Source organism: Drosophila albomicans, chromosome 2L (assembly GCF_009650485.2).
Source record: "Drosophila albomicans strain 15112-1751.03 chromosome 2L, ASM965048v2, whole genome shotgun sequence".
Classification (NCBI taxonomy): domain Eukaryota; kingdom Metazoa; phylum Arthropoda; class Insecta; order Diptera; family Drosophilidae; genus Drosophila; species Drosophila albomicans.
This window is the reverse complement of record NC_047628.2, coordinates 19,163,939-19,189,440: the sequence shown is the minus strand read 5'-3', so window position 1 is coordinate 19,189,440 and position 25,502 is coordinate 19,163,939. Positions and strand designations below refer to the sequence as shown.

Sequence of the window (25,502 nt, the reverse complement as noted above, 5' to 3'; positions counted from 1 at the left end):
AGGTGGGGGGACACACTCATACATACATATGTACACCTACAATATACATATATACCTAGTTTGAAAATCTATCTGGGCAATAATTTCGGTTGACATGCTTGCGGTAATTATTGACCGTAATGACAAAACCAAAAACCATAGCTTCAACCCGAACAAATTGCTTTAGTTTCCTGACTCTTGACTTTCTCTCTCTCTCTCTCTCTCTGTCTCTTTCTCTGTGCTTTGCGTGTGTGTGTTGTGCTCCTTTCATTTTAATTGGATTTTGCTGACAGAAACAAAACAGCATTAAAAACAATTTAATTGATTTGTGCTTGAATTATGGTCCAATTCTCTGAAGCCTGGAAAAGCTCGGAAAACCAGAGAAACACGAACTTTTTACGAACATCTTTCGCCCATAAATTTTCTATGAAATTCTTGTCAACAAAATTAATGCCATAAAAATCAAATGCGAAACAAGAAATTTAAATCATGCTGAGCATAAACCAAATAATCATCACATTCGACACTGAGTTTTCTTAATAGTTACACACAAACATACAACAAAATAGAAGATATATATAGTTTGATGTTTATGATATGTTTCTGATTTTTTGTTGTATGATTTGTCAGCGAAATGTTGGCAGCTCTTTGCCATTATATACGATGTGATCTCTCTTCCCCAAACATTATCAACAGACCATTTAGCTTTTCTATAGATTTTTTTCTTGTGGCCGATTGTGTGCTGTTGTCCATGCATATTTTATATACACACTCGTAGTACATCAATGTTAAGTTTTTTTCGGGGATGTTGGGCAGCACACGCATAACATATCCAAAATCTAATTAATAACATGTCTATCGGTTTATTTTTGGAATACCTCGCCCCGCTTTCCACTCTCCGATTGTGCCGCATGTGCTAATTTCAGTTTCAATGTCGACTATTTCGGATCGTCAATTTGACGCAGATGTTTCGCCACAATCTAAAAACATCCATAATGACAATTGCTTTTTTTTTTATTTGGAATACTGGAAAAATATACAAAGGAAAATTTTGCTTCACAACAGGAAATATTTTGGAACTGAAGTAGTCAGAGAAAAATTATTTTTGAGTTGTGTTTTAAACTTTTCAATATTTAAATACAATTCAATCATGTCATAATAAATAGTCGAAGACTACTATATATTTATTTTTGCTTGGCAAAACAACTTTATTTTGATAAATTTTGAGATTTGCGAAAAACGAAAATGTCAATAAATCTTTTTTATGTCTTTTTGTATGAGATGATAAATGTTTTACTAGCAAATAGAGTAAATAAAGCCACAATTTTCAAATGTATACAAAATGCAAATATAATTTTTAAATGCAAAGGACATTTCTATTGGGTTTCTTTAACTAAAAGAGTTTGATTAAATAAATAACACATCCTATATAAATACTATAAATATTTGTATGCTAAATGCAGTAAAGAAATATCAAATTTAATATGAGAAATTTGTGTAAATTTTGTACAAAATTTGTCGCTTAAGAAAGCGCAAACATGAAAAGCTTCAATTGAAAATAGTTTGTATATTAAGAAATCGAGTTCTTATAAAATATGTGTTGCATTTATGAAAATATGAATCGTATTAAAAAACAAAATCTTATAAAATGAGTAAATATATATATTTGGTAAAGTAAATATAAATCTATTTACCTGATTTAATTGCTTTGTATTGAGACGCATATTATTGACACTTTGGTCATATCTCGATTACAAGTTCAATCGCTATTTATTTCTTTCAAACATTCATTGTTTGATTTGCACTTCAAGTGGCCGCACTTCAATGCAATTGAAAATGTGACAATTATGGTGAAAAGCTTCCGCAAGTCTCGCGACACACGCACAACAAAAGTTGAATGATTTCTTTGTGTGACAAATTGCCTCACGAGTCGGGTGTTGTGTGGGGGAGGGGAATGGGGAGGAGGTGGAGGTGGAGAGTATGTCTTGTAGAAGACACTACACTAACGATGACGATCACGATCACTTGTGTATCGCTTTGCCGTCTCTTTCTGGCTATGTTAATTCACTTGATGGGTGAAGTGCGAGGTCAAATCTTTCAGTTGACACAAAGCCAACGCACACAGATACAATAACACACACACACTTGCACACAGTTGAAGACTTGCAGCCGCGTGGCATTAACAAACAATAATAATCATGATAATAATAAAACTGAAAATAAACATTCACTGACTGCACTCACTTTGTGAAATGAACTTTACTTAAATATATTTCTAGCACTTTTCCTTTATTTTGTTTGCTTTTTTGGCACTTGCTCAGACTTTTGTGTATTTTTATGATCATTTTCCATAATTTGCAAACTCGTTGAATATACACACACCCATGGAGCACACTTGTTGTTGTTGTTGTTTTTTGCTGTTGTTGCACATTTCACGTAGCGGCAAAATAGAATTTTAGCTGAGGAGATTTTCGCGTGTCTGACGATGCATTGCAAGTGACATGATTTCCAAAAAAACGCACTGGGCCGCACATAAAACTGGCTATATAAAAGCCACTATATACCATAGATGAATATATATTTATGCAGTATGTGGGCGAGTGACGCGAACCGGCAAAAAGTGCACATAGACGAAGACGAAGACTGAGACAGCGACTGCGAGTTTTCCTCAAACGCGGCAGGAGCAGCGCTGACAACGTTCAAGTGAGCACTGGCGAGGCAATCGACTTGACAGCCGCCTGTCCATGGAGCCCAAGCGTTGCCACTGAGCAGATCACAACAACGACACGATGCTGATGATGACGATGACGACGACGACGGAGACGACGTCGACGGCAACGCCAACGCCTAAACGCTGCGGAAAAATCATTTTTCCGAAATATAAAATATAAATATATAAATAAATAATATTAAAAAATATTGCATGTTGCCGCTGATGCTGCTGCTGATGTTCGTTCGACTTTCTTGCTTCGCATCTTCGCACATTTATATAGAAATTAATTAATTTCGGTTTTTCGGCATTTCCAGGGGGGGTTGGGGGAGAGTCTGGGAGGGAGGGGATCGGACGACAACACTTTGCATGTTTATCATAATTTAAATCAAAACTGAAATTAGCTACAAATTTAGCGGCAAATGTGTTTTGCGTTTTTTTTTTTTTGCCTCTTACTTTTGTCGTTATCAATTTTCTGCACAAAAGTGTCAACGTGCAGTTTACAGATGCAAAAGAGAGAGAAAGAGATTGAAAACTCGAGAGAGTGAGTCAAAAAATCAGAGAACTAAATGCTCACTTTTGTCAAGTAATAAAAATGTATCTGTATCTATATAATTGATGTCAGACATCGTTGCGCTCGCTCTCCCAACCAACCAACCAACCACCCACCCACTCTCTCCCTATTTTGATTCTTTCGCTCTTGATTGAGGTGCAGCTGTTGTCCCCCTAACAAATAAACAGATGTTTATCTTTTATTTTTGTTGTTGAATCTTCACCGAATTGCCTGTTCGTGTTTTCTATAGAGAGCGAAAAACAGCCAGAGAGAGAGAGTGAGAGTGTGAGAGAAAAAGGTGAGTTCTTTAAGTGTTCCCTTGACATTTTGTCATTTGGATTAAACGCTCATTAGAATGACAGCCCGAGTGGGTGGATGTCAATGTAGGCGTAACCCCAATATGAATATTCTCAGCAGCATTTCTTATAGATATTTCAAATTCAGATCATATTCAAATCACATTGTTTGCAAATACTACAAAGCTATAGCGGCTGATATATGAACTGTGAATTTACTCTTTCTTAAATGGGCATATTTATTTTCGTAGGCAAGTTGTTTGAAAATTGTAATTTACTTTTGATTTAAATCTTTTTAAATTTAAGAATTTGTTTTAAAGATTGAAAACGTTTATTTATGTTTTGAAGAATCAAAACTTCTACTGCAATTTTTCATTTAAAATTTGTAGAACTCCAGTTTTCTCTTAGTTTGCATATTCTAAAATGATTTATTTGTATTAATTTAAGTTATTTTTCTTAAAATTTAACTTAAGCTTTTTTTCAATATTATAATTTGTTAATTTAAAATTTGTATAGCTTCAGTTTTCTCTCAGTATTCATATCTTTAAATAAATTATGTGTATTTATTATAATTATTTTTCTTTATCTTTACAACTTTAACTTCTTTCGATATTAGATTTTAAAAAGAACAAAAAGTTCGCAGCATTTCGTGAACATTCTCTTAATTTCCTTCCATTTAAATGCATAATTGCTCTATTAAAGCCACTTTGCTCTACAGTGCTTCAGACATTGATCGAATAACTCTAGAAACAGTGTCGCGATAATTGCATGCTCATAACCATAATTCAGATTCATGCACAAAACAAAAGCGCTGTGTGTGTAAGCCACAAGGCTATTATTAACACACAATTCGGCAATTATTCAAGGCGATTTTTGGCACTCGACAGCCGAATGTCAATGGCTGGTTGATGGAAGAGGAGGGAGGGTGAGATGAGATACGTAAATTGTATTAATTGCGCCGAACATTGCGATTTACAGCGCTGTGGGGGCAACAAAAGAATTAAGCGTAAAATCTGTTTGAGAAAATGCCATTAAATATGCACTGCATAAAGCGAAAATAAAAGTACATAAATAGACGAAAAGCCGAAAAAAAGTGAAGAGAAGATAAATTGTATAAACAGCCAAGAGGCAAGAAAGGGAAATCTGTTGCTGGTTGCTGCCTGGTTGCTGTTGTTGTTGTTATTGCTGGTGGTGGTGATTTTCAAGCATTTTCCTAAAAATTATCGGCGGCTAAGCACAAAAACAAAACCAGAGAGAGAGAGAGAGAGAGAGAGAGAGAGCGACGACGACGGCAAACTGCAAGCATAATTTTGCACGTGTTTCGAATAAGTTGAAAACCCGCAACTTTTGCGTGGCCAAAAACTTTGCTCCGCACCATTCCGCCCATCCACTAAGAAGGGGAGGCGGGTGAGTGAGAGTTGGAAGTGGAGTATGCTTAAAAATGCGCGACCGCATTCATTAGCGCATATGGCTTAAATACTTGGGCATCGTCCCTCCCCCAACCCCGCCTCGAATGTTCTATGGCAGCTTAAGAAGCGAGTTGCCAGTTCCAAGTCCTTCGTTTGTTTGTTTGACTTTGGGCTTGGCCCGCTGTGCACTGAAAGGATTAAGTTTTCACAGCGCCCCACGGCAGGCACAAACACACACACACGCACTCACACTTGCATAGTCGACACAAAGTTTATGCAGCAACCCAGACATAAACCCCCCGAAGCGTCGAGCGAAAGAGAAAAAACCCCTCTTACTCATCCGCTTAAGTAGTTTGCCAATCGTTCGAAGAAAAGTGTACGCCATTTGCCATAGATTTCTGTTATCGTTCATTCGCATAGTTCTCGCACTCACTGTGTGCGGTTTAGTAGAGGGAGCGGGGGCGGAGGCGTGGGTTGCATTTTGTTATTATCGCATTGCATACTTTTAGGCATGACGCGAAAATTCCTTGAGAAAATATTTTGCATTGCAATTTTTGCACAATTGCAATTGCATTTGAAATGCTGGCAAATATTTCTGCGGTCAATTCAATACTTTTCGATACCCTAGACAACCTTTTTAGGGTATGCATAACAAAAAGTAAAAAGAAGTAATTGAATTTAGTTTTTATTTAGTTTGATTTTATTGATCAATCATGATCAATTATCAATGACAATTTTATTAATTTTAAGTATAAAATAAGCGCATTAGATTTTTATTGTTTAATTTGAAATGCGTAATAATATAAAAATTTTGGAGTTTGTCTTTAATGATAATTTTAATTTTAATGTATATTAGATTTCTATAATTATTATTTTTTTCGATTTTTATTATATTGAAGTGTAAGATAAGCACGTTATATTTTAATTGATTAATTTAAAACTTAGTTTACTTAATTGTAGTTTTCGTCTCTAAATTGTTTCTATTACGTAACTTAATGAATATTGAATTCTGTTTTTAGTCACACTTGATTTATTTATCTTATTTTCCATATTGTTTAAAATATGTACTCTAGCAGGGTATGCTCAAGCTGCGCACTAGTTAAAGTCTTATGTATTATTGTAAATCCAGCACGTTTGCTGGTATTTCAATTCAGTACTTTTACCATTTACTATTTGTCTTTGGAGGTAGAGTTACATCCCTTGTGAGGCATTCGATTCGATGCGCTTTGATGTGGCAATTTTCAATTAACGAAATGGCATAAAATATTTAAAAAAGGTAAACTCTTTAGATGCCATAAAACATTCCTTTTGCCTGAGCAAACAGTAGTAAATATATTTCTTTGATTAACATAAGTACTTTACTTCTCTCATCCTTCGCTTGCAGACAATCGTTTATCTACAATTGAGGTTGTAATCAAATTTTTTGGGAGAGGGGCTCGACACAAAACTTTCGAGTCATATCGTGCAGCTTGCAGGTGTAACTAGTCAAATCTCTTTTCACTCTCAAATTATGCAATTAAAGAGTGCATTTCGGGGTGCAAAAGTTTCTCGTCGTTGACGTCGTCGCTCACTTAGCAACATGAATAAAATTAAACTCACGGCTCAAAGTTTTTCTTTTTCGACAGCAGCAGCGGGAGGAACTTATGCAACTTTCGCATATTTCAAATACTGAATGAATTTTGCACATATTTCAAACTTAACTTGCTTTTTTCTGATCTCTTTTTTTTTGGTATTCTCGACTTGAAAAGTTTTTGCTGCCATCGTCGACAACAAACACACAAGTTTTCTTTACTCTTTTGGATTTTACTTTTAATTTCTGTGCAGTTTGTGGGGGAAAAAAATACTAAAAGTATATACTAGCTGACAGAAGCAATACTAAAATTGTTTATGACCCTACTTTGGTGCAAAATGTATGTCAAAATTAATTAATTTCATGATTTATGCGCCGCAACTTTTGAGGCAGTTTCTCTGCCACTTCGGCCGGACAACCACTTGAATGGTGTTAATACCCCCCTCAAAATGAATGCATAAAAAACTGATCGCCCTCTTTCTTCATTCTTTATAATGGGGCAAAACTACAACACGTCACGTCGTTGGGCCATAAAATAGCCTCGGACTTGGGATCGGGACTTGGGACCTTCTAACCTCGGTAAACTTTGCGTTTAGTTTTGCCAAAAAGTTCAAGAACTGGACAAAACAGCTGTTGTTGTTGTTGTTGCTGTTGTTATCCTTGTTGCTTTGTAGGTGTGAACATTTGTTTCAACGCCCCCTTTTTTTGATTAGTACACTCCTCACTTCTGCACAATTTCCATGGCATTCCCTCCGGCCGCACTCTTTCTATCTTGATTGGCAAAGTTGGCGCTGGCAACAGACTCGAAGTTGGAGTCGGAGTCGAAAGGTTTGTTAGTTTGCTCTCTCTCTCTCTCTCTTTTTCTCTGTCGCTCGCCCAGCAAGTCGGTTTTTGGGGAAAATCCTTTTGGCTGCTTATCGTTTTTGCATTCATTTGTTTTCAATTGTAATTAATCTTGCAAAGTTTTCTTTTGACATTTTGTGGCTGAAAGTCCCAGAACTGGGTTTCCTCTGCTGTTTGCTGTTTGACTTAACTCTGGCTCAGCTCTGGCCATGGCTTTTGTTTTAACTGCACTCTATACATAATATAAATCAAGTTGTCGTCATCGTCGTTTGTCCCGCACAAAACTTTTGCCCAAAAACTTGTTGGTTTTCACATTTTTTGTTATTTTTTTCTTTGCTGTTTTGCTGTTGGCTCTGGGTGGCAATGGCAGCGTGTTACTGTCACAATTAAAATAAAGTTTGCCGCACTAATTGAAAAGTGTCAAGTGTAATTTCTTTAAATTCACCCAAAGACATCGTCAGCAAATTGTTTGACTTTTTACTCTATGGTCGTATCAGTTGTCCAACTGGGACAATGCCACATTGCCTGTCGCATTGCTGCCTTGGCTTCCATGGCTTTTGCCGCCATTGGCATTGGGTCGTTATCAAAACTTGCCATGCTACAAACACTAATGGCCCAGCTCATTAATTGTGTACTCCCTTTTGCACTGGGCATTGTCTCAATGCAAACCATTCGCATTCGCATTGTCGAGCGAAACTTTAATTAATTTTATTTGTTTCGAGTGCTGTAGTCAATAGAAGTCAGCGAAAATGAGAGCAACTGATTAGAGAACTCTGTGTTTGTATTATTGCCTATAAATGTTAACAAAATAAATGAAGAATACAAATATAGAAAAGCACATTTCAAATTTGCAATTAAATTAAACTTTACTTTAATTTAATTATGAATTTTATTGTTATTAATGATATTATTAGCGTATTAAGAAACTTATACAACTAAATACAACAAAGACAATTCCTAATTTTAAATGAGATGAATCAGAGCAGCTAAAACAACTAAATATTAAAAGAATGTTATTAAATTCAAGTGAATCTAAATAAATAACTATTTAGTTTAAAATAATATAGAAGAGTATTTTCCATTTTTATAATCAAATTATAACTTGATAAATATTGACGAAGCATGATGAATTAAATTTACCTCTTTTTAAGGACAAATTAAACAATAAATACTTCCGACATTTGTAAGTTTATGTAATGAAGATATTTAGAATTATAAAGAAAGGAAAATGTAAAAATGAATTTAAAGCACTTTTTGATTACAGATTATGATTATAACTTTAAGATGGCTGGCGCAAAGTTCTCAATTGCGGCTCAAACAATTAAGCGCATGCAGCCAATGGGTTTCTGTACTTGAGATAGGCTGAGGGGAGAGTGAAGAGTATCGGGAGTGAATGGGAGTCAGATGCATAAAATGCAAACATAAAAGCCAACTGCGAATGCAAGTTGCAAATGCAAAGAAAGCGGCAACTGTGACAATGTAAACAACACTGCGGAAATAAGGGATGAGAGGAGGGAGAGTGGGTGTGGGACTGAGGTAGGGGGGCGGTAAGTTGGCTAAAAGTGCATACAAAATTGCCAAGTAGCAAACAAAAGAAACGACGCCGGCAGCTGCAACAGCAACAGCAGCGGCAGCAGCTCCCTCCAAAAACCAAAAACTGCAACTAGAGACGCAGAGCTACCCAAAATGGTAATGGCCTTTCAATGGGAATTGTTTGGCGGTGGCGTGGAATAGGGGGAGAGGTGGGGGAGAGGGGATATGGCATACAGTGTAGAGTAAAATGGGAATCATTTCGGGATGGAGAATCGAAAGGGGGAGGGAGAGTGAGTCTGGTAACTTAATGCGAAAATCTTGTTGCAAGCGGCGTGTGCTGCAAATGGCTGGCAGCGAATGAACGGACAGTGAGCCAAGGGTTACAAGGGGAGTGACAACTGAAAAGGGGTGAGAAGGCGGGGGAGGAGGCAGCAAATGCACGTGGCATGGGGCGTAAAAGTCTATTGTTTCAGCATCATAATTCTCTTGTAAGCTGCGGAGCATCAAATGATGGAAGAGAGTGCGAGGGAGAGAAAAAAGAGCCAAGTTTTCGCTACAATTGTGTATGTGTGAGTGTGTTTGTGTGCGGGTGCAGGAAATGAACATCATTAATTTTACCATTTTGCATTTGCATTGAAATGGCATTTCGATAGGGTTAAGATTGCTGTCCCATACTCCAATCCCTCCACCTCCTTCTCCTTTTCCACTTCGTCGCAGTCAGCAAGTCGGCATGTCCAGAGTTTTCAACTGCTGCTGCTGCTCGCGATTGGTGCGACGTGACTTAATTTGGATTTTCACAACTAAATATTTGTTTCTAGTTCTGTGGTAGGCAAAGAGGAAGGAGAAGCGAAGCAAGTGGTGAAGGGTCGCAGGCAGCATTTATCAATATGGACAGAGCTGATAGCGTCACTAGCGCTGAATTGCGGCACGTAGTTTTGCCAGACGCCAAGTGTCCAAGTGTTGAAAAAGCGGCACAGAAACTAACACGTACGCACTGACTGCTGCCTAGGGAAAGATTGAGAGAGAAAGAGAGATAGAGACAGTATGAGAAAGTGAGAAAGAGAGAGAGCGAGACAACAGGGACTCAACTAAAACTTGAGCTAGTCCACAGACTCCAACAGAATCCAGACAAAAATCAAAGCTAAGCACTTTCAATTGGATTTATGCGTTTGCTATGTGAGCCGACGCTGACGATGGGACTCAGCTGGCTAATGTCTCTATAGAGAAAGAGCGAAAGGGAAACCTTTCCGCTTGCTATCATCATCGTCATCAGCATCCGCTCTTTAATAGTTCTTGTTGTTGTTGTTGCTATTGTTGGCGCTTTCTTATTAATCAGCACAAAGTTGTGCGTCGCAGGAAGCACAAATTGCAATTTACCGATAAGCAAATAGCCAAAAAGCTGTTTACACACACGCATACATGGCCAATTATGTCTGTGATATGTCTGTGTGTGTGTATGTGTACATTTTGGTTATTAAGTTTTATGATCAGTTTGTGTTTTGTGTTTGAAACGATTTATTTAGCTAAGCGAAATTAATTGGAATTTTACGTGTTGATTTTGTATTTCACTCATCCACTCACTCGATGAAGGGTCAAGCTCAACTAATACTAATCGCAGGCTAAAGCTTTATTCAAAATATTGACAGCTTTTGTGGTCTTAACAAATAATCGCTGTTTAACAATAGCCCCAGGATAATCGGACTTTTCCATTGCATGTGCGAAGCGCATAAATAAATGTCGACAACAAATTAGATTGAGTGTTAACTAGATTTAGCTGCAATTTTCAGCTAACTTATCAATGTTTGTTTGCCTTTACGCTTGTTGTTTATTTCTGGGAGTATTTATACATTCTCTAATTGAAAAATTGTGAGAAAATGCAGCTTAAATGTGAGGAAATAATATTGAAGTACTTGTGCTTTCCTATTTGTTATTTGTAAAAGTTGTTTACTTACAATTGTTATTTAAACGCATTAGTATAATTATTAATAGTTGGTTAAGTAGATTAAAATGTTGCCATATGTAGAGCAGAACTAAATAAACTTGTTAAATTCGAAAAGCATGCTCATACAGTAATTTTACGTCTTAAGAAAAATATTTAATATTTTAACAATTTTTATTTTAACCTTATTTGATGATCTTAGTTGGTCGTATTATAAATATTCTAAAAACGTACTTTTGATGTATAATTTAGTTTCCCCTTTATATAATAATAGTTACTTTGGGATTTTGTGTGCAGGTTTTTTGGGGAAAGTTTTTTTTAGTGATTCTATGGAGAATTGTATATTTTATTTTATTGACTTATTTATAATAGTTTGATATAATTTAATTAACTTGTATTTCTATTTAACAGTCTTCTAAAAGCATTCGAATACTATCATTAGCTCTAAGTGTCAACTTGTGCCATCGCTAAGCAGCCTTCTTTGGCTTATTTATTTGTAATGTTTATTTATAATTTAAATTAACAATAACTTATTTCTAAAGCGCTGTCTGCAAAGCTATTTAGCTTCGATTGTATTTCAATTTGCAAGTTTTCTAAGAGCATCCGATAACTATCGTTAACTCCAAGTGTCAACTTGTGCCATCTCTAAGCAGTCGACTTTGGCTCACAGTGCTGTGAAAATTTATGACAGCACGTGTCCCACTTCAAAAGGTTCCGAAACCGCACTTAATGCCCTTTCGCTTTCTCCTTCCTCCTAATAAAAACATGGCCTGCACAATGTGCTCAACTGCCAGCTTCAGCTTCAGCATCAGCATCAGCTTGAATTTGAGTTCTTGGTTGCTCAAAGTAAAGCAAATCGCTTAGCAAACAATAGAAATCCCCATACCGACTGCCGCATGACCACACATCATATGCGATTCAGCAGCTGCTGGACAGCATAAAATGCTTTATGAGATTATTTGCTGAAATGTAGCGAATGGTTTTTCTTATTTATTTGCCTTGTGGCCCGGGATCCGGGTCCACACTTTTATGGCGCCTCAAGGTATGCTATGAAATGAGCAAGCGAGCGAGTGGACGAAGTGAAGGAATTGAATTGAAAAGGGAAATTGTTGCGGGCCATCTTATGAAAGGCATTTACCACCAGCATTCTTGTGGCCAAAACATTGTGGCATATTTCATGTTTGCTTCAAGGAATCTCTTCTTTTTTTTTTGCTCTTTCACTCGCTCGACTTTTCTTTATTTTTAGCAAAAGGATCAAATTCGCTCAAGTGTTAAAATTGCTACGCAAAGATTTGCATGCCAAGAAATAAGTATCTTTTTCTTTCTGGTTTATACCTTTATTGAAACTTAATACGTTTAACATACGCATTTCCATTTCAATTTCGTTTTGGGGACGTTCTTGAAATCTACAGCGACAGTTTTTTGATTTCTGTGGATTTAGCAAAGCGCGAATGAGATTCTATTCGATTTCATTCGATTTTTGGCGCGTGACAAAACTCAACTTATGCCAGCTTCAAATTTATGTTCTCTCCAGCTAATCCCCAACACACGCACACACACACACAAAAGTGAAATCACACACTCACTGCAACAACAACATCTATCGAGCCTATCGAGCTGCCAGAGTTGTCGCCCTATATCGAGAGTTCTCTCTGCTGTTGAGTATCACGCCTCTGCCTCTCCAATGCTTTTGGCTTTTGAGTGCTGCTGTCAGAAACGCGCGTGGGCTTAAGAGCACCACCTGAAATGGACAGCATACATAGATGGCCAATAGCGTTCAGGACAACAGGTACTTACTCAGTCACTGAGCAGTGTGACATTTCTGGCTTTCTGCTTGACCTCGTGCTAAAAATAGCATAAGAGGACGCAGATTAGTTTCGAGATTCAATTCTGTTAAAATAGCATTCGATTTGCTGGAAATGTGAGAATTTGTTATACATAAATGTATTTTATCTTTGAAGGGAATGAAATTGATTTAGAAGAATAAATTAAGGTTTTTAATTTTAAAAACAAATTTACTTTACTTTTTGCCCACTATATAACTAAACATTAAAAATTATAAATTTTAAAATTGCTTTTTTAACTGATATTTAGTGTAGTTGTAAGTGAATTGATCAAATTCAGGATAACATTAGATAACATTTTTGACCCTAGCACATCTATAAATTTTATAAAATTTAAAAATATACATCTATATAAACATATATAACTCCTCAGTCTAATATTCAGCCAACTTATCAATGAATTGTTATTTATAAATTGAGCCCAATATTTGATAATAACAGTTAAGTCAAATTTTTCATAAGAAAACGCAGATTAGTTGGTGATTTAATTCAGTTACAAAAAAAACACCATTTAACTGATATTATTATTATTAAAAAATTAAATGATGAAATGAAAAATGGTTATTATTAAAAAATTTTATAGTTATTTAAAATATAGTCTAGTTTTCAACTAATTAGATTTGACTGATAATATGAATTGATCATATTTTCTTAGTCTAAGTAAACCTATAAATTTTAATATAATTAAAATGTTCGAAATAACTCTTTTCAACTTATCAAAGAATTGCTTGTTTGTTGCTAATATTATAAACTATAAGACAACCACTTCGTATGGTTTGTGAAAATTTTAACATAACATTATTTATGCACTTATTTAATATATATTTTTTCTTTAATATTTACAGCTTTGAACACCAATTTGAGGTAAGTACTTCAGCCTTTTATTTTGGATTAAGATAAATCGTCAGAAATAGACTTTGGAAAATTGAGTAATTAATGCATAAATAATGTTAACTGAATCATTGACATGCCATATTTAATAGAAAGAAATATGCTCAGTCTGTCTGAATGTATATACATCTATAGTATAGTACGAATGTGTCTGACTGTCAAAGTTACTCAAAAGCTAAGCGGCTTATGTTCGTGGGGGACCAGTCAGGCATTCAGTCTGTCTGTCGGTCATTTGGAGCCACTGTATATGAGTTCAGTCCATCACAACTAAGTGCCAGATGCAGTCCGAGTATTGATAGAGGGGCTGAGAGAGACAGAGAAAGCTTCTAAAGCCGACGCGACGATGTCAAAAAGAAGGAATAAAAAATAGAAAAAGCGAAAAAGAGAGAGAAACAGATTCATGTGTGGGTTCATTTGTAGCGGAAATAACTTTTTGATGCAGAGGAGGCTGATACTGCCACACAGGTTGATTCACCTGGCCACAACAGCTCGAAGCAGAGTCCAATGCGCTTAAACTGTAAAACATTTTTGTTTTCTTTTTGAGGAAGGAGGCGAGAGTAGAGAGCAAGCACAACAAACAAAAATATAAAAAACAAAAAGCAAAAAACTGTTTTTTTCGGTAAAGTCCATTACTATTAAAAAAGTTTCAGCTGGGACCAGAGAAAGAGAAAGAGAGACAGAGAGAAAGAGAAGCTGCAACGTGGCGCCAAAAAGGAAACTTTGTCTGAGAGCGGCCTAGGCACAAAGATGACATCAAAGTTGTGCGCTTAATGTAATGGCAAGGGAACAAGAAAGGGCCACAAAGTGGTAGCATAGAGTAGAGTAGAGTAAAGTGTAGAAGCTTGGGGTAGTAGTGGGCATCATATTGGAATCTCTACTACATGTTTATTTTCCACATGCGCCGAGTTAACTCTTTTGCCTCCGCCTCCGCCTCCAACTCTTGCTTGAAGGCTTCAAGGCCTTTGGCAACTTTGTTTCACAATCGAGTACAAAATTCACTCGACTGGATTAAAAGATTAGTGTAGAGATTATGAATCATGTGGTGAGTGAGTTTTATTTCAGGGAAGGGGTGAAAAGGGGGAGGAAAAGTCGGTTCTTTGGTTAACAGAAAGTTTTCATGTCCTGTGTGCGGCTTTGTGTTGCTTTTGAGCTTGTTGAGCGAGCGCTTGTGCAGCACAACTTTAAGCCCACATTGTTTACGCTCAAGTTGAAGTACGCTGGGTAATCTCTGAAATATTGACAAAAACTTAACTGGAACTCGCAGCTGTCAATTGCAGAGCCAAACAAACCCAGCTGCAAAAAAAGTTGACCCTTTTTTTTAGATGTTCTTTGCTGTCAAACCATTCAATTTCAATTTGCCTAAAGTCAGTTGAGTTGAGTTGAGTTGACTATGCTGTTGTCTGTCACTTTCATTACCTGTGGATGTTGACCCTAATTTAACGCCTTGACAATTTTTAATTTTTATTTGAAAAGTTTGCGCCTCATTCAACAACCCTCATCGCCAATCAAATACTTTCTCGACTTTTCCGCCAAAAAAAAAAACGGAATGTATAAGTGCAAAAAACTTGATGCTCATTATAAATTCTAAAAGCTTGTTGTTGCTTTTTTCTTACGTGGCCGAAAAAAAGTAGAAGAAAACACGTAGAAGAAAGAAGAAAAGCATCAACACTTTGTTGTTGTCGTCGCAGAAAAATAAACTTTATGCATTAATTTTATTGCAGCGACATCTTGAATGACAAAGCCCAAAGAGACTTCTTCCTCTCTCGCGCTCTCTTCTCTTCACTCTATTCTTTTTTATAGCTCTATTTGGCAGACTTGCTGGGCAATTTTTATCAGCTAAGAAAGTTGTCGATTAAGTTTTTCACCCTTCAAATTTGCTTTTGTTTTGCATACTTTGCTGTTGTTGTTTGTACTTACTTTTGTTGTTGTTGTTGTTGGGTCTGCAAATGCGCTGTAAGCTGGCTACAATTTTTGGCCAGCTTGGCAAATGAAGTGCTCAGATTTGTTTGCTTAGCATATAAGGTGGAAAAAAGGTTGAAGGTTCGCCCTTCGTTTTCGCCTTCGCCGGAAACCTAATGAATTGGGCGTAATGTGTTACGGAAATTTAATTAAAACGCCGGCTAAGTAGCTTAAGTTTAGTCGGGGATTCACAATTAAATACAATTAATGGGCCTGCTGAGCCAACAGTTAAATTATCATATTACGTATACGCAGGGTAAACATATCTGACTGTGCAACAACTGCATTCAAAATCGCATTACAAGCGCTTTAGCAGTTCTAAACAAAAGAGATGACATAAAAATATCCAGAATGGAATACATGTTTGATGTGGAGAGAACTGGTTAAAAATCCCTGGTAGTGTATAACTAAGCTCTAATGCGGCAAGCTAAGGATACAAATTACGAAACAATGACGTCAACGTGCCTGTCAACAACTTTGGCCAGACAATAGTTTTCGCAAACAGACAGGTTAGGGTCCTCGCTCATGGTGCTGGCTGAGTGCCAGGTGCAACGGACATTTCAGTCACACACACTCACAAATTACGTGCGAGATTATGCCAAGACCCGAGTTCGACTCCGAGTCCGAGTTGGAGACGTTTTGACCAAGAGTGTGAGGTCCACTTTATACATTTGCGATCATTTTGCAATGCGCACGTAGTGAAAGCAACAGACAAACCCCGTTTCAAGTTCAACAGCTCAACATGCATTTAAATGCTGCATGATTTGATTACAAAAGCGCCCCGTTGACCAAGTGTATTTAGGGGAGAGAGATGAGACACCAAGAATGGCATGTGCATTGTGCTGAGTGCTGCTTGAGCTCTCGTCAAAAGGTGTGAAAATTAATATTTACGCTGAAAAAGCAAACAACAGCCAAAGCCAACAATAAACAGGCAAGAGACAGAGCAAGAGAAAATGAAGTTTGAAGCGGAAGCAAAAGCAAAGGCAGCAAAAGGTGGAAGCTGCATTGTGTCTGCTTTGCTTGCCACGTGGCAACAGCGTTCAGCTCTTGTAATTAATTTCCTTGGCAATTCCCTCTTTGGTTCGCTTCGCAAAACTTGCACTGCCATTTGCCAGGCTTTTAGATCAAATGCGCTGCATCTCCATTCCCGTCCCCTTCTCATGCCTGCAATTCGTGTGCTATCCAAGGCATGGTCTACTGCTTCTTGCTGCTAGTTGCTTAGCAGCCAGATAAAGGTGCCGTCATTGTTGCCCCTGTTGCCCTGCGGCATTGCATTGTTTAGCTGTGCAACACGCTGGCAACGCATGTTCGTGGCAGACGCTTTGAATTACGTGGCATTTGGCGTTTTAAAGTGCTGCATACAGCGAACAACAAGTATTCGCCACGTTGGCCAACTCGTTAGTTGGCTGCTGCTTTTGAGTGCTGTTAGGATTGGCAAGATTTTAGCACTCTCTATCCCTCTCGTCTTCTTCCCTCTTAGCCAAATAAATCCCTACAAAACGATACTCGCTAATGTACTTCGTCAGTTTTTTTAGTAGTTAATAAATTTTAACAAACTTCAGCTCGCAGCGAATGTCACTCAGTGAAGCTGTCATTTTGTCAGTCAGTCTCAATATGCAGATATTCGATATGCGTATGCATACATGTTTTTTATGCAACAAAGGGCTTTTGTTGGCAAGGCGCATACGCTGCGTATGCTTGATGCGAATGTAATAATCTGTGTGAGATTTAAAGTATAAATTAATTAATACTGTACGTAGAAATATGGTAATTATAATTGCAAACTAAATATATTATATTATTATGCTGTCAATATAGTAATAAAAAAATCAACAATGGATTTAAAATGCAATTTTAAATACGAGCTGGTGCAAGTTTAATATATTGCGTTGAATTTAACCACATCAATCTATTTTAACACTAAATATAATTTTCTATTAAAAAAAGTAATGTTTATTGCCAAGAATTTACCTCACTTCAAATCAGCATTTGTCTTGATATACAGAACTAAATATTATATATAAATTATGCATTAAAAAATGCAATGATTATTGTCCAGAATTTACTTCGCTTTATATTAACATTTACTTTTATATATAAAACCAATCAAAGCGAAATTTATCATGGACGCATTAATATGTTATATGTTATATATTTATATATTTCATTTTTCCCTTTGACATTTAATATTCCTGATCTCAACCGAAGTACGAAGCTTGCTCGTAATTTATCCATAATCACAATGCCCATAATAAACGCCTGCTGAGTGCTATTAACTGGAACTCAAAAAAAGGCAGCCTAATGCAAAGCATTTCTATGCCAAAGAGTCACGCAACATAAAATCTTGTGTGCTGTTCAAGGACAGCAATTAAAGGTGCCATTTGGCTAGAGGTAAATCATCTTTATTCTTTATAGATGTGTGTGCGACATTCACCACGTGCTCATAATGTGGTCGCACAATTAAACATGCCACACAGCTCGGTTTGTGTGCTGCACTTTGTCATGAATTATGTGCCGAAAATAAATGGCCAGGCAACAACAGATACATATACAGATACAGATACCCAAATACAGATAAACAGAGATACACAAAAGCAAAGACAAAATTTAACTGCTGTGCAGTCGCGCATAAAGCATCTGAATCTGTTGTGAATCCCTCACGCTACGCCCCAGTCAATTATGGGCCTTGGACATTAAATGTCATTACGCAGCAACAATCAAAGTGGGACATAAGCGGGGGGGAGATGAGGTGAAGAAGGACTCAGTAGCTGGAGGTAAAGCCAAGCAAAGCATGAAATTAAAATGCGCCTAAGATGTATTGTCGTCTGTCATGCGTTCGACTGAAGGCAAATATGACAACGATGTCTTGGCCTTGGCATCGTCCTCCGTCGTTGTCAGTCTGTCGTTTTGCTTATAATTTCATTTTTCACACCGTTGTCTCAACTGCCGCGCAACTTTGGCAGCCCGAGGCGCCTCGAAAGTGTGAAATTGTTGCTGTAGCCGAAGGGCAGTCTTTCTCTCTCAATTGTTTGGCAGCCGCTTTTGGATCGTTTTGGGCCTTTGCTTCCTTTGGCTTCTTGCCACGAGTATTTTTTTTTTGTTTTTTTTTTGAAGGGGAATTATGCCAAAGCGATAATAATAATAAAATCAAATGCTTTAAAAGATCCAAGTCCTTGCTGCAGGCTAAGGACTTGGCAGAAGCTCACATTGCTTATTAAATTTTCAGCCGACATTTTCGTATTGCGGTTACGATTTGCACTCAATTTTTGCCTAAATTGCCTGTTGCATAGAACAACGAAGAGTTCCTTTTAATTGTGTTTTATTCGTAATGTTTTAATTATTGATAATCGCTTTTACAACAATCTAGTTTATACACATTTTATTATTAATTTTATATAAGTAGTTATACAATTGGTTGTCCCATAAATATGTACGGGTCTTAGTTGCTTTTGGTGACAATCTGGTATATTTTGTACGATATGGGGAATTTTGAATTTAGTATTATATCAATATATCAAATACAGCCTTTGGTATATTTTATGCATATGATATATTTTGCAATCTATGGTATATTTTGAAAGTAGTATTATATTAATATACCAATTATAACCTGTGGTATTTTATATGTAATATATTTGGCACTCTATGGTATATTTTGAATGCATTTTATAAATATACCAAATATATCCCTTAGTATATTTTCCGTATATTAATATGGTATAGTTTACGAATATAACTGAACGGTTTTGCCTTTATTCTAAATATGTAGCGGCTAATGAAATTACATAAATTTTAATATTTAATTGAATATTAATTCCCAGTAATTATACTTGACATTAGTATTTAACTTGACACAAAAACTAAATAGAACTTTATGCTTTATTTTTGCAAGTAGCTTAAATTGTATACTTTTATTTTTATATTAAAATAAATTAAAAGAGATTTTACATTTGAATGGTAGCATACTTAATACTAAATTGAACTTTATTCTTCATTATTACATAAAAATCATGCTTTATATATTGGTTGTGAATTACAAAGATACTTAATTTCAAATTATTTGTTATAAAACATGTTTTATTGTAAAGTCTTTTGAAATGATTTGCTGTGTGGCACAAAAATTGAATGTGCGATTCATTTGAAATGCAAAATCAAAAAATGGCAAGTGGACGACGCAGCGACTCGACTTGACGACTGGCGACTCAATTAAATGAATGTCAAAGAGCACTCACAATGCCTCGTCCTGGCTCAACAATTCCTTTGACAAGCACAGCATACTTACACACACACAGGCACAGACAGGCACAGCAAATATGAGCTGGCAACTGACAATGAGTGTGGCTACTATATCCTGCCACTGCTACAGCAACTACTTCGCTCCTTCCTCGACATCGATGAGTCTGTTGGTCTGTTCATCTTACTCCTCTTGTTGCTGCTGTTATTGTTGTTGTTGTATTTATGGCAGTCACCTCCTGTGGCCAGCGTGCCTCAGTGATTGTATCCATGGAAATGAATATTAATGCCGCCTGAATTGTGCAGTCAGCGTTCTCACTGCCCCCTCTACTCCCCCAAGGGCCCATGCAGGACTCTCGCCCAGTTTTGGCAAAAGTCCTTTGCCCGCAGCGGCTCAGTGCGCACTTTGCTCGGCATTAATATTTATCAGCGGTATCAGAAGTTGATGTTAGTGTTGTTCTTGCTGTTGCTTTTCTTGTTGCTGGCGCTGTTGACGATTCCCTTGGTTAAGTAACATATTTAGCATACTCTTTGTTTGCGCCACAGTCGCGCTCAATGTTTATCATATTTCCATAAACAAATTTAATTGCTCGTGGGAAGAAATGCCGCAAGAAAAGCCTGCACAATATTTGCCTATATTATTCGCATAAATATGTAATTGGGCATAACATTGATAAAGGGAATCTAAATAAATAAATGCAAATACAGAGAAATTGAAATGTAAATGCTGCTTTAATTGATAATAAGTAAATTCGATGTAAACAAGAATGTGTATATACAATGTATTTTAAAATACAAATATAACAGCTTCTAATTATCAAGAAAATTAAAAAAGTTCATAGATTCCGCACAGAAAAAAGGTCCTGAAATCAACAATACAATTTTGAATCAAGATGTCAAAATTGAAAAAAGGATTGCATTTGAAATCTTTTCGAACATAACAGAAGATTTTGTAAAACGAGGACAATGGTTGAAGAACAAAAACTTGTTTTAAGAATTGCTTAACCTTAAAATCTTATTTCACTATTTCTTTTTGTAGACCGAAAAAATCTTGATTCAAAATTTGCAATCCACTCTTCCATCTAGATTTTAAAATGAGTTTTTTTAATTCTATAAAATTATTATAATTAAAATGTATTTCTAAATTGTATATTTTAACTTAATTACAGATTTTTTTACTATTTCCTTTATCTATTATTTGGGTAAGTGCAATCAAATTTTAACAATTTTCATTCACATTTTTGTGTTCTTTATAAAGAAATTCCACTGCAACAATAGCTTAAAGTATTGTAGATGACTTCACTTTTAGTTGAAAAGCAATTTTACTCTCATTTCATTTGCAAATTTACGCAGCATATAAAAAACTTAATAGTTGACTTCCAGAAATTAACGGTATTCCCAGTGGGATAATATCAAAGACATTCGAAGCTCATTAAAAAAAATATCATGGATATATGGGAATGGCACTTTATTTATATGATAATGAAGTCGATGGCTGATATGTTTATAAATATTTAATTTAAACAGTTTTTATGATGTGCAATTTCACGCAGGCGTTTTTCACTGTGATTTAAGTGTTCTGCTCGAGGTCGATAAAAATATTATATGCTTGAAACTGGGCGCACTCTTGAACATGATTAAACCTTATCATTTAACCACACACACACACACACACACACACATACTTTGTTGTGCCATTGTCAACAGTAATGAAATTTACCTGTACACGAAACGAAATTAAATCATTAACACCTGAAGCGTGCGGAGCCAGATGACAGCGACATTGAAGTCGCAGTTGCAGTTGAGTTGGAGATGGAGTTGCAGTTGAAAGTCCTTTCGATGTGATGGCCCTGGGGACACAGCATCAGCTGCAGCCATCAACTCCATTCATGTGTGTGTGTGTGTGTGTGTGTGTGTGTGTGTGTGTGTGTGTGTGTGTGTGTTTGTGTATTTACAATGTCTGGCGTTCACGCAGGACTTTCAATAACATTTAAACACACGCTGAACGCATGTCCTTGTGTGTGTTCTCGCTTTTATTGCGCCAATAATGCAATTTGTTGACATTGGCTATGGCTGTGTTAATAAGTCGCAACGCGTTAATGCAATTTCCTTACCTTCCGCACCATTATTGCACTTGCTACTCAACCCAATTAATTAGCTGACCCCCGAAAGGGTTTTATTTTTGCTAGTTCCTGGTTTTGTAACCACAATCTGATCACAGATTGAGCTCCACAGCTGTTTCTATGAACAAGCCAATCCAATCCCAATCCAATGTCGAAAGCCTGAAAGAAAAACTCAACGAGGCAGAAAGAACTTTGCGTGTATTTACTGTTTTTCTTTGGGATTTTGCTTTAGCTGCTGCTCGCTGTTAAGTGCAGGACAACGCAGGCTGTACCAGCAGGTCCTGCAGTTGAGCTCAGCTGTAGCTGCAGCTGTAGTTGGTTGGCTTTTGTGTTTTAGTTTCGCTGTGAGCCGGAAACGGATGCGGCCCAGTTGAGTTCGTTCATTCGTTTTCAGTGTCGACTCGACTCGACCACAATCGCATTGTGGCATTGTCCACATCAATGTTGTCGCCTCTTATTTTTGTTACCGGCTACACTGGATTAATGGTCTGTGTCGTCGCATGTTGTCTCCTCCCCTCTCCTCCGCAACGAAATGAAGTATAAACTCTGCCTCAGCCTCTACGCAAAAATTGATTTTACTCTTTGATTGCAGTTCGTGGCGAAAGAGTGAGTCGAAAGGAGTTGCAACTGCTTGGCAACTTCAATAATTTCATTGACAAATCTTTGGCTTTTGGCACTCTGGAAGAGTTGAGAGAAACTTAACACAAACCACGCACTAAAAATTGTGAACCTAAAGCTAACAAAGTTTTAAGCTCGCAAAACTTTCGAGCGTATGCTGAAATTAAATTGAAGTTATTAAATCATCAATTCAATCAGACAATTAAGAAACTTGCCGAAAACTTGCAAGTTTTTAGACCACATAAACTTCTCGACACATGTGGCGAAATGCTTCTTACTCATTTATACTCTATATTTCTCCCCAATGCTCTCTACTTTAGTTAAGAGTCAACATATTGCAACACTTTTGGTGGCAACTTTTCAGCGCTAAACATTCAATTCAGAACGTTTGGCACAAAACTCAATTTACTGCGTTAAATTCAATTTGTGGTTAGGCAGCAAACGAACTGAAATTTTGCGAAAAATTCTCCCCCAGCAACAAAATTTCTAATTTGTCCAGTTTGCCTATCAGACTCTCGTAACAAGCTGGGCCAAGTGCCAAGAGTGACGCCCGCTGAGCGCAGTCAAAGTCGACATCTGACTGTTGATATGGCCAGGATATACTCTCTCCCTCTCTCTCTCCCTCTCTCTCTGCTATGATGAGGAGCATCAGCTCCTTTGAGCCTCAGTTACACGTAGTAGTGTGTGTGTGTTTGTGTGTGTTATTGATTTCAATTTCATTAACGCTTTTTGACTTTTGTGTCTGGTTCTGTTTGCTACTCGCACTCAAACTGCGCCAATTTGCCAATTCTCTTGCCCAGCAGCAGCAGCACGGGATTAACTGTCTAGCTGTCTGTTGGCCTGTCAGCTGCTGCCTTTTGTCTGACCTCTGACCTCTAGGCATTGTCACCACACAACATGTAATGACAACAACAGCAGCAGCAAAAAAGCGCTGCAACTTTAACTGCATTTGGAAGGACATTTCTGTAAACTAAATATGGCAATTAAATTTTTAACAAAAGAATTCATAATAAAATAGTTATTTTTGCTACGTTTGATAAGCAGCTTATAACATAAAGAAACTAGTTGATTTATTTATTTAAATAATTATTAGTCAAGGTTGGAAAATTAGGAAAACTTAAAAAAAAAATTAATCATAAAAAATTCGTTATTTTTGCTAGTTCTTAAGCAGTTTTCAATTTATAAAATATAACCATCCTAGTCAAATATTTCAAAAGATATTTTTAATATTGTATTTTCTGTATATTTCTTAAAGCAGTTTCCGAAAAAAAACAAAAATTTTAAAAAGACGTTTGGTAGTTCGAAAACCTTATTAATCACAAGAATAATCATATTTTATAGTAAAACATGATTTTTAAATGCAGTTTAAAGTATGAAAAATTTAGTTTTAATGTTTTTTTTATGATAAGTAATCGGTTATAAAAGGAATTCTTCAAGAGCTTAATATAATATTTTATAATGTATCAATATATTTTTAAACAAGTTTTCTAAAATCAGTTTATGCAGTATAGAATATTTGGTTTCAGGTAATTTTTATTGCGCGTTATATTTTATACTTTAGATATTTTTTTTAAAGTCGTTTTTAAGTGCATCCGCAATTCGTTTATATAAAATTGTTACTACTTTGCTTGTTCGTTTACTTAGCAGCTGCAAAGTTTTCAGACGAATGCCAGAAATACTTTTGATGTTTGGCGATGAGCCTGCAGCTTGGCCTGATTTGCTTTGGTCTGTGTTTTTGTTCTTATCAGTAGGTGAGGTAGTATTAACTGATATGATGATAGCAAGAATGTGTACATGGGGTGTTATCTGCCTTCGATTAGCTTAATTCGAAAATTCCGAACTCTATAACATTTGCACAAGTCGTGTTGGAATTTGATTGAACTTCAACATCCAACTCCAACTCGAAGTCAATTCAAGTTCTTTTTTGTGAAGCACTAATGAAAATAACACAAATGTTAGTTGTTTTTTTCTTCCATTCATTCTCTGCTTGCTTCCTTGCTGCTGCTGTGTGAAAAGCGTGTCCTGTCAGCGGCCAGCAGTAGCAGCATGATTTTCAATTTGCGATCTTAATCAGCAGGTGTCCTGCATGGCTTTCTCTCTCTTTCATTGCTTTCTTTTGGCAGTGTTCTCTGGTTCATTTTTCATTTCATTCTGGCTTTTTTTTTCGCCAGGTTGCCTATCAACTTGAACGTCATCGTCATCATTGCCTTTTTATTATTTTCATTCGGGTTTGGCTGGCTGCCTATTAATAGTTGTTGTTGTTGTTGTTGCTCTCGCCATTGTTGTTGTTGTTGTCCTTTGTCAGCTTTGTCCGTGCGCTCGTTCAACGTTGTTAGGCATTAACTTTTGTCATTTTGAGCACCCCTCAGTCAGTGAACAATGCAATGTGAATTGGCAGCAGCCAAGCAGCTCAGCAGCCAGGAGCATCTGGCCATCGTCGTCTCGTCTAGACTGAACGGGTGGAAAGAGCGGTGTGGAGGTGGAGTTGAAGGCTGCCCGCTGCTTTTGGTCCACTGCTGTGTTCATTTAATTAAATTACACCAAATTGTTTGGGTCGTCCTTTTCATTCAACTCACAGAACAAAACCAAACCAAACGAAACGACAGTAGAGTAAAACAACAACAACGACAACAGGAAAAACAACAAAAGCAGCAATCGCATGAAATGTGTAGAAAATTACAAAATATATTTTCTGGGCTTGAAAAAATATTTTCGCAATGCTTAAATTGCACGTAATTGCTTTGCCAGTTTTGTGAAATCGAAAAACAATTTGCCTTTTAAATTATGTGCAATATTCACAAACACACATACAATAGTCACAGATACAGTTGAACAACACACACACACTCACACACAGAGACAAAAGTTGCGGTGCGACATAAATAATCCAAGCAAACACAAAATATTGAAAGATACTCGCAACAGCTGCGGCAAATATGAATTTGTATATTGAAGTTGAATTGAAATGTAGTATACTTCTCTCTCTCTCTTTCTCTCTACAC

At 36.7% G+C, this 25,502-nt stretch overlaps 1 long non-coding RNA gene across 1 annotated transcript in view; it reads left to right on the top strand.

Moving 5' to 3' along the window:
• Nucleotides 1-20,961, top strand: part of LOC117565862 (uncharacterized) — a 45,239-nt gene extending 24,278 nt beyond the window's left edge. The window contains exons 3-4 of the long non-coding RNA XR_004571941.2: nt 13,522-13,540; nt 20,929-20,961. This is a non-coding gene — a long non-coding RNA (uncharacterized LOC117565862). The remainder of the gene's footprint in view (nt 1-13,521; nt 13,541-20,928) is intronic.
• The last annotated feature ends 4,541 nt before the right edge of the window (nt 20,962-25,502 follow it).